Source organism: Alosa pseudoharengus, unplaced genomic scaffold (genome assembly GCF_046254945.1).
Source record: "Alosa pseudoharengus isolate Yale_2024_CS ecotype anadromous, Long Island Sound unplaced genomic scaffold, YU_APseudo_1.1 YU_APseudo_1.1_scf_23, whole genome shotgun sequence".
NCBI classification, from domain to species: Eukaryota; Metazoa; Chordata; class Actinopteri; order Clupeiformes; family Clupeidae; genus Alosa; species Alosa pseudoharengus.
In genome coordinates, this window is record NW_027468685.1 from 32354411 (window position 1) to 32365684 (window position 11274).

Here is an 11274-nt window from a genome sequence, read left to right on the forward strand (position 1 = left end):
GCATTCACCCGCTCTGGCTATATGCTTATTACGTCACTTTAGCATTGATTTCGGAAAAAAGTTTATTACTCAGTCTGTAAGTCAGTTATGAGGTTATGACGTTAATCACACAATGTTGTATTACTCCGAAATAGAAAAAGTTCATATAAAGGCTTAAAACGCTTCAGCTGTAACGTTATTTGATGTCAAAGTGGCGCCTAAATTGAATGGGCTTCAATGGGGATGGCTTGGTGAACTGGACTACTATTTAGCCTCAGATCCGCCATAGTGTCTACGCTCTCCGAACGTTCGCCTGCCCCCTTGGGAGTGACAGAGGCTCTCCGTAGACGGGCTCTGCCCATAGACAGTAAAAGAAATGGACGAACAGACTCCGTCGTTTTCAATGGGAGGGCACTGAGTCAAATAGAACGATTTTTCAGTTGGTCCCCCCAGTACTGCGCAGACTCACAGTTAACTTCGTGACGTTAGCCATAGAACTGAATCTTGTAACTCATATGATAGATACACAGAAATTCTTCTCACACTTCCTTCGCCTTCAAAGTCATCAAAGTTAAACATTTATTTATGTAGCAGCTATTATTATTAACATCATCCTCACCAAGTCGTGTTAATGTTGAAGCTACCATACATGATCATCTTCAAAAACAGTCATGCTAAAACAAAACAAAAAAGTTATAGCCTTGAAGCTAATCTTCTTTCCACTTTTCCGACCTACGGTCAATCCATCGAAAACCTCTGAAATGATTACTGCCGTTTTAAAAAAAAATTAGGTTTACTTTTTATTATTATTAGGTTGCCTCAGTGTAATGCTTCACCTTAACATACGGTCGTGTATGCTAGGTTTTGCTTATGAGTTACCGTCATAGACAGTAAGGTGGACTGAGCTTCTTATCCAAACAATACGGTTATCTCCCTACGGCGCGAAAGAGAGATTACGTCAAAGCTAGCTTCCCTCCAACCGAACAAGCTAACCATTCTTCTTACGGGTAACCAACGTTACGGACGAGGTAGTGGAGTCTGTTTTGCCTACAATATCAGCACAGGATATATGTTATATGAAGTTATGGTATTTAAAAAAAATCCTAGAATGAATGGACTTCTATGGGAGTTAGCAGAGAGGTGGTCCCTCCAGCCTACGTCGATTCTTCTACTTCCGGGAATTCGCCTGCCCCCTTGGCTCTGTCCATAGACTGTAAAAAATATGGACAAAGCGTCTGTGACGTCACCCATAGATTTTCTGAAGAACGGTTATGAAGCCGTTTATGGGGGGTATGGGCAGCGCCATCTTGGAAAACCTTGGGAAATCCTAACCCCGCCTACCTCCTAGCCAATCCATATATGGGTAAAAGGGCGGGGCTTTGTATGAGACTGAGCAAGCCGGTAAACCCGCCTCGTCGTCAGCCGAGCAGCCTAACGTTAGGCCTACAAGATGGACTGGCACAGACGTTGCTGTAACATTGCTGGTAAGTTTGATCTGCTAACGTGAAGTTTATGTATGTTTCTTAATGCCATGTTCAGACACTTTTTAATATTGTATGCTGAAAGGTTATATTCGGGTGAACGGTTGAAAAGTTGAGAATGAAGAGTTGAGTTTGCAGATTCTAGCTTCTAGGTAAAATAAACTAACGTTAGCTATCCCTCCCTTGCTGAAGTTACGGTCAAATAACGTAGAGTAATTTAGCGTTACAGGTTCACCAACTCACGTAGAGTAACTTAGCAGTTTACAGGTTCAGCAACTCATACTGACAAAAATTTATCTTTGCCTTTATTGTTTTGTAATTAACGTTATCCATCTCATATCCTCAGTGGCAGCCATCATTGTAACGTTAATTAAAGGGACACCAGGCAAGCCTGATGCTTTTTCTCTACGAAACTCCCCCTCGCTCGGTCTGAAGCTCTTTTCCTTTTCTTTGCATCTTCCGTCAAGGGTTTTCGCTGCTTCTTCGCCGGCTCTGCCATTATACACACGTTTGCAACAATCGCTAGCGTTTCGTTAGCCTCCCTCTGTGCTGTGGATGCAGGATGGAAACTGAAACAGCTTCGGTCGCCGGGTACGATACACTGAACTTGCAAGCGGGATATTCTTCCTACAGGCAGTAGGGGCGGGCGAGAGAGTCTTAATTCGCCCTGTAATGAGTCATTTAACCATATACCGACTTACGAAGATGAGTAATTAACACGAAAACGTTGCCTGGTGTCCCTTTAATTTACGATAACATCAGCCAGCTCGCTGCATTCTGTCAACGTATGGTGTGAATTGATAACAAAATCGTAGGGTATTAGTTAACTTTTACATCATTAATTATTTTTGATTAACTCTTAATATCACGTTGTTGTCAGTGGTAGTTTGGTCTAAGATGACATTGAAATTTCTCATCGGTGGCCATTTCACGATCCAGCGTTCATGTTCGGTTAGCTTGCCTTATTTCCCCTTGTCAGGCTATTATCAAAACGTTAAATCCAGTTACAGTGTCCGGTGTTTGGCATAACAATGCCAATATTAGTGTACTTTGTCACTGAAGACCCATTTCAAATCGCACAATAGTACTACAGCATTGTACAACAACTGTACTTTTGTTGATTACAACAAGTGGTGTTGGTTTGCATTATTGTATTATCTTGTAAGTAGGTATGACTAATGTTTACCTTTCTGTTTTGGCAGTTCACCATGGGGAGGAGGCGGCAAGGAGGTCCATGGGCTCTTAACCTGGGACTAGAGGTCCAGGTGAAGTGGTTTGGCTGGGGTGTGGTGATATTGAACCCATTGAGACTATACAGTACATTTCACTTTATGTCTATTGATGTCTTTATGTCTATTGATGAATGTTACACCTACCCTTTACTTATGCCAAACCCATTTCTGTTCTTTAAATATCAGAAAGCAAACTTACTGTTGATGGCACTGAACTTGAACTTGGAAATGTTTATGGAACTTTTCTGAACTGTGAATTACATTAAAACTCATGCCAGTATTTAGTTTTGTTAGTTTTTCTTATCTTCAACTGTCTATTGTACAGTGGAGTTTTGTTATATGTTTATACTTATATTTACCATTTCTGCTGTAAGTACATGTTGTGTGTGATGTCTGTATGCTACTGAGACCTTGAATTTCCCCTTGGAGATCAATAAAGTATCTATCTATCTATCGATCAAACCAATTTGCCTGTGCTCTCAAAAACATTTATACAAATCTGTCAGCTTCAGTCAGTAGGTTGAATTGAAGACCCAGATGCAGAAGTAAAGGTGATTTTTTACTTGTATATCTTGAGCATTACAGGTAACCACTGAATTTGTGAAACTAAAATAACAAAAACGAATATGTACTAAGCTAGTACATAGTCAATACATATTAGATCACTTTAAAGACTGACAGATGCAAATGCTGTAAATAAAGGTAATCAAGGGGTCTGCTGGTGAACAAAGTCTTTGAAGTCAGAAGCTGCCACTGCTCAATGACTTGTGCCCCATCTGGTAGGATTTAAAAATGTTCCAGATCTGAAAACAGAAATATTGGTATATGTCACATCCTTGAACTTACTGCAAACTATGAACAAGTGCTCACAAATTAAGCTAAAAAATACTCCCAATATGTATAATGAATAAACTCACAGAAGACTTAGGGACTGTACGATATTTAGCGGGGGGGGAGGGCCGGTCGCCAGACGATCGGGTTAAAAATGTTCTGCCTGGCCCTCCCCCCTGGTCAATTTTTTTTTCCCAGGGGCCTCCCCCCGGGTCAAAAAAATTCTCCTAGGCCCTCCCCCCTACGTGAATCAAATAAAACTGGTCGAAAAATGACGTTTACAAGGTTAAAACGGCCAGTCATAAGCACACACGGGGCTACAAACCAGTGTTGCGCGGGTTTGGTCACAAGCGGCCCGCGGTCGCCCGATATTTTAATCAACCCGACCGCAACTCGGACCGCGAATATTAATTAGGACAAAATTATACCCGACCCGCGATCCGACCCGCTTATTTACAAAATGTGTGCTTTTGGTTATAGCCTGCATGCAGTAGTCCATTTCTGTAAAACTAATTTATTTGCGAAACTTTATGCAGTAGGCTAGAACTACACGCAGGCATATGCAGGACATAATGTTTGCGCAGGAGAGAGAATGAGAATAAGAGCGCAAGCACGCACGCAACCACCAAGGATTAGAACACGATTTGGCCATGGACATACTTCTTTTGAAAATAGAAATGGGGAGGCAAGGTAGGCAAGAGAGATACATTGCTGGTCAAAACGTTAGCGTAAGAACTGGTTTAAAATGCTGAATGAAGCACAAAGCTTTACTAAAGCACATCCACTGTTTAAAGTCACAAACACAACGAACTAAGGTAACTTTTATGCATGCGCGAACCTATACATAGCCTACCGATAGATATGGCTGTGTAGTCTGTGCCATAAGATTTATTCCTGCAGGCTGCCTGTTTCGGCTGTCATACTTTTAAATGGCTTCGCAAGAAGTAGGCCTACATAGACCATAACTTGTACTACTGTCATCTTCTTTAAGAACTTTTCCCAATATTTCCCATAGCCTATATCGCTTTTCCTGAAGGGGTGTCTTTATTATTTTACTCGCGTCTTCTTTACTGTTGACTTACTGTATTGATGCTTTACTGTATTGATGCTAGCCTTCTCGTGATATTTTAAGTAGGCCTATTTGTAGAAAATATATATTTAATTAATTTTAACTGACCCGCCCGCAAATGACCCGAATATCATTAAAATATTTGGTTTATGACTCATAACCGCGGGTGTCCTGCAAGCTTACGAGGGGAGTTGTGGGAGATTCAGGTAGGGTTGCGACTTTTTGGACTCGCCCACTCTGTCAAAGAGACGTGAATCATGTTTTGGCCTACAAACCTTTTAAAATATCGAAAACGGATCATTGATCAGGGGAAAAAATATCATGGATCAGGAAAAAATAATTTTCCTCGGCCCTCCCCCCAGGCCAAAAAAATTCTCCTGGGCCTTCCCCTAAGGCTTAAAAAATTCTCTTAGGCCCTCCCCCTCCTGACGATCGGCTGAAGTTATCATCTGAACGAACGCTTTTCTATCTTAAATGTGACAACCCAAAGACTATATAAATTGACAACGGACTAAGCATTCACACAGAGAGTATTTACAAAAGGTTTTTTGACGAGAACACATGCTTTGTTACCCCAATATGTTTGTGAACTAACGTTAACGTTACTGATCATTGACTCAAACACCTGGCTAGTATGGCAAACGTTAAGCTAACTCACAACAGGAGCTCAATCGGTTTTCACTAACGTTAACTTTATTCAAGTTAACTAAATTTATGTGTGTGCTTCAGCCATTCGGTCATCATTTTCGACATAAACTTATTTGAAATGATTTGACGCTAAAGTAGCTAGAGTGGTAAAGTCCCGCCCCTTCCGTTTGCCTCCATGGGACCTATCTTTCAAAAAAATTTGAACGGCAGTCTATGGCGAAAAAGAAATGATTTTCTGGTCCCGGTTGACTTGTGCCTTGAATTACTGTCGTGGAAAAACTATCCACTTTCCCTAACCTCCAATCCAACTAGCACTTTGAAGTCAAAGACCCGAAGGAGAACACCAAGACGAGAAATGCTGAAGACTGTTGATCCTTTATTCACCGTATTGCAGTGAAAATACAATCCAAACAGCGTCAGGACTGGACCGTCAGGCAATAGAGTGATGAGTGGCAGCTGCTACCCCGATGAGATCTGATCTGAATGTGTCTGAGCTCTCTCTTTTATGCTCCAAGGGGCCCGAGGGGCGTCCCATTACCAGGGGCGTCACCAGGCCCCTTTTAGCCAATCAGAACGTTTTGGAACCTAAGATATTGGTGGAAAACCTTTCCCATTTAAACATTAAAAAAAATGTGTTGCTGGGCAGAATACATGTGACCAGGTTCTATGTGTAATCTGTTGCCAGGCAGAGTATGCTTTTGTTTCAGTTCTATGTGTACTTTCACTTTTGGTTCTGCCTCCTTTTCTTGTAAATCCCTCCACTTCTCCTAAGCCTTGTTTGCTTCTACTTTCACTGCCAGTTTCACTCTTAGTCTCCTTCAGTCCAGTCTCATGACTTCCAGTAAATGTTGCATAACAGCATGCACACATATGTTTCTAATAAACCAGCATGCACACGCACACACACACACGAGCATTATATCCAGATAAAATCACCACATTACCCATATGATGTTTGTCAATTTTAAAGACAACTTTTCATGTAAAGACATTTGCAGTTTGTTTCGTAACTATTGATTTACAACATTGTGAAAGATCGTAATTCCAACGACTACAAACCCATCAGTCGCGCTAGTGACGTGGCTCATTCACAGCCACACTAGATTGTAAAAGCATACCAGCAACATATCTTTATTGGGCTTTCCTTGCCGATGAAAATACCATGAGTCAGAGGATTAAACACGTCAGGTAAGTTGTATTCGTCCATAGACTGTACATTACATACTGTTAAGTGACATAGCAGGCAGCAAGATGTTAACTAGCATAACAGCTATCAGCTAGCTTCTAATCTTATCGTTTCATTACGTTGGTGACGTACATCGTTCGAGACGAGAGATGTAGTCCACTGAGCGGATTCGTACAAAACCAACATAACTTTTGAAGTCTATCGAACAACAGTACTTTCTTGACGTGAAAAATTATCTTTTAAATTCACACACATCATATGTGAAATTCGTGGCACAATTCAAATGGGACCAAAAAATAATTGTTATCTCCATTAACTCCCGTTCATATTTTTTTGAAAGACAGGTCCCTTGTAGCGGAAGTAAAACGGAAGTCACTGGCACACTCTATAGGGAGGGAAAGTGAAAACCAGCGCCCCAAGTGGTTGCGTTCCTATCGAAGAGCAGCTCCAATGTTAAAGGTCCAGTATGTAGGAAATAATGGAAAATAAACTGTAACCATTCCAAAAATGATCACCATATGTTGTCAGAGAGTGAGGAAACACGATGAATTGAAGTAATGGCTTATTTGACAACATTACTCTAACCCGTGAAACCTCGTAAAACCCATGAAAAAAAATCAGTTACAGGGCGGAATCTCTTGGAATTTTCGTTTATGTTTTGAACGATTAATTCTAGAATAGCATATTAATAATGGGCTAGCGCGTCCTCCTATTTGGGTTGCCAAATTAGCAAAGGCCAACTGTCAACAGCTGTCAGTTGTAGTCATGAACGCCTACAAGAGGCAGGCAAATTTCCAAAATTAAAACAAGAAACAAATTAAGTGGACATCGGAGGAGCTTCCTGAGATGGTGACGTCTTCGTCAAACTAAGAATATCAAGTCTGGTCATATTTCTCCACAATGGGTAGCCTATGCTAAACTTCATCTGCATCGCTAACTTCAGCTAAATATGTTACGTTGGTTAGAGAGGTATTTTTTTGTTTTCACTGTTTCCGTAATGTGTAGCTGGGTCATGGTTGGAGAAACGTTAAAGCAGCTGCAGGTCAACTAACGTTAGCTAAGTCTTCATTACATCTGGCAACCCAGAAGAGGCTCGCGTCTGGTAGTCTTGAGAACGTTCACCAGTGTTTTGATTTTGGCCTACAGAACGTTTGTTAACAATCCTACAAATCGCACCTTTAAGTCCCATAGACCTATTTTAAAAAAAATACTGTGAAGCCAAATCAGCGATCTTATCCACCAAAAATATTTTTCAGTGTCTATACAGTAATAATCTTCTAACTGTGAAAATGTCAGACCCTATTTTGCCTTATTTAAAAAAATCGAAATTGCTCCTTTTGTTTCATAAACGAACTACAAAAAAGCCACGTGACTTTACCCTTCGACGTTACTCACGGTAGCATGGTTTGTTTATTAGCCTAGTTAGCATTGCCACTTAACACTTACTGCCAGCTCTTCATGTGAGTAGAAGCACAACACCAGTTATCCAGACATAAAGGTTATCACCACGCGGTTTACATCACCTTTTGTTATTACAAAAATATGTAAGCCAGTTAAGCAAATTGCCGTATTGATCAGTTAGAGATTAAGCGCCCAAACCTGTGACGTCACATGCAACTGTAGTTTGTTATCACCATGTTACGACAAAAACTCAAAACAATTCAACTGATCCTAAAAATAAGGTATGACCACTTGAAGCAATAGAGGTGACCCCAGTGCCTAACATATGGAAGGCATTAAATTAAGATCCCAATGTGCACCGAGATATATTTTTTCTAAGAAAACTCTAGGAACGCAACCACTAGATGGCGATGAGATTACTTTCCCTCCCTATAGCTGCTACAGTGCCCACTAACATGGATGCTATAATGCTAACATCTACGTGAAATAGTAGTGGAATGTCACTTACCTGAAAAACTGGAGCGAAGTCTTCTTAAAGTGTTGGTTAGTAGGCTTCAGTTAATAGCAACCCATTTTATGTCAGATATTTGAATAAACATTTTCAGAAAGGATGTGGTGTGTAGGATCACAGCCAAGACATAATTTCGGAGTTTCCTCCACTCAGCTAGTGACGTCATTTGCTGCATCGACACCAGCCGTCAATCAAGTTGACCACGCCCTTAATTATTCACACATTTATGCGATCTAAACTAACGAGTTAGAAAAAAATTCACCCCCCTCACAGTTGTCAGGCACTCGGGAACTACCAACAAATACAATAAAAGTCCATGGGACCAACCTGTAAAAGCATGAATTTATGCTGTGAAAACGGACATTTTAACATGGGGTCTATGGACATTTGCTCCCTGCCCCTAGCGGATTTTCGATGTATTGCAATTTTTTGCATTTCCGGGTAGGCTTCATTGTTCAAATTAGAACGTTGCCGCTTGGCTCTGCCAGAGAATGTCTAATAAGGGCTCTGCCAGAGAATGTCTAATAAGGGGCAAACCGCCACTCTCGGGAAACTTCCGGTTTCTGAACTGGTTGTAGTTCCTGTTCTGGTTCCACATGAGGGCGCTCACGAATAAGTGCAGAATGAATGGAGGTCTATGGAGCTGTACCCCTCAAATCCACTTTTCTCGGGATATAATTTTTTGGCCAGAAATTGGAATGTTGCATGCGAAAGAGGGGGCAGAGAAAATATACACCGCTGAGTATTATACTTTTTGAGTCACTTATTTGTTCTAAAAAGCCTTTCAAATGCGTCAATGACGTCATTCATTAGCAGAAAGCTAGTGAGTTGTGGGCAACAACGACCCAACCTGTAAGAAATCGAAAGGACTTAAGTACTCGTTCATTCAACTTTTGACCTATAATCCATATTGATCTTGCAGAAACCACAATCCAATCTTCGATTTTTCAACGACAACCAGGTGAAAGAGACACATTTAGCCGTCTAGCTCCATAGACCCCCATTGTTTTTGCACTTATTCGTGATCGCCCCTAGCGGAACTGCAGCAGATTGCAGGTACAATGGAGTTAATAGGAAGTGATCCGGCTCTCTGGCTCTGCCCATAGACTGTAAAAAAGTCTGCCCTAATACAGACGGGCGCCATCTTGGGAAAACAGAACTCTCTGGGATGTGGCGTAAATCTCGCGTGAAACCTTGTTGCCGGAACAGCAGGGAAGAGGCAACAGGATACACACGAAAGATAAACAGGATACACACGGAATTCGAACGAATTTGAAGACATCGAAGAACGAACCCTTTTAGTTTGATGGACGTCCTTATCAGTCTATGGTCTAACTTATGAACGTGTCAGGTCAACATGGGTCAATGTCAACGATAAGTATGTTAGGCTAACGTCAACGTTATTTGCTGGTGTCATATGCTTTACGTGATGGCCATTCATCACACTGTTTGGATGTTACTTGGCAGTCTGAATCAGAATTCAGCCAAATTGACTCACTTCTTAAGACCCTTGGTATGGTGTTACAACGATGTGGAGTCGAAATGTGAATTGTTAGTATGGTTTTAATGTGTAAACAGACCAACCGTGATTTTGCAATGAAGTGAATTTTAGGTACTAACGTTACTTTCACGAGGTCTGTAGTTTTGTCAAAATGTATCTTATCTTTGAACAGACTACATGGTTATCTTCCTTAGACTTCGTAGATGTAGTTACTACAATTGGAGGCGAAATTCGAAGTGTAAATATGGTTTTAATTTGTAAACAGAACAACCGCGATTTTGCGAGCTAGAAAAAAGGAAGTGAATGAATGAATAGTTACTGCTTTTCTGAGGGCTGGAGTTCTCATAAAATCGATGTAATCTTTGTAAAGACTACCTGGTTATCTTCCTTAGACTTCGTAGATGTAGTTACTACAATTTGGAGTCGAAATTCGAAGTGCAAATATGGTTTAAATGTGTAAACAACACGCCTGATGTTTAAAATATGTTAATGAATGGGCACAGTATTATTGTGTACAGTAATGGGCTATCAGTAGTATGTAAACAGTTCATGTTTTATGTGATTTACATAAACTAGTAAACAACAGAAATGTTAAAAGCTGGTATTGTGTTTCCTGAATTCTTACATTCAGGCATTCAAATGAAATGTAATTAAATAGCATATATATACTCTATCAGTGTATGATGCTTGCATGAGGGAAACATCCCAAAACAACGGCACCCATATAATTGCTGTTGTTTTGAGAAGTATTTCTCATGCAAGCATCATGCAACAATGCGAAAACAATGAAACTATTGTAGGCCTAATTATATTTTACATTAGTAAAGCAGTACTCTGATGTGCATGCTTTCACAAACTTTTGTGAACAATCTTGGCACTTTAAACATTGTTTTGAAGTAGTGTTAATTTCGTCAGACGAGACGAGAGGAAATATGTTCGTCAACGACCTTTTTTTTCATGACTAAGACGAGACGATGACGAGACGGCAGTAATGTCCTGAAACACTGACTAAGACTATCTTAAGATGCATTATTGTTGACGAAAAAAGACGAGACTAAAATGTTTTGCATGAAATAAAAACTAAGATAAAATCTCTCTTCATTTTCGTCTACAAAATGAGAAGACAGAATATCTAGCTGTTATGTTTTCAAAATATTCCGAATGAGTTCATACGCAACAGCTTTCCTGTAGGCTAGTCTACGTGCTGTTGCTGCAACCCTGTGGCTGCAACACGAAACTACATGGAACAAGAACACTGGAGATTTCTGCCAGAGTTAGCAAGCTAACTACCTAAGCTTTATGCCACAATGCTACATACCCAGAAGTTGAAGCTTCTCTCATACAAATGAACATCCCCCAGAATGTCCATACGAAAATGTTCATCATGTAATGTCAACTATTTAACTAGTTAGACTGATGATGCAAAGTTTGCTAG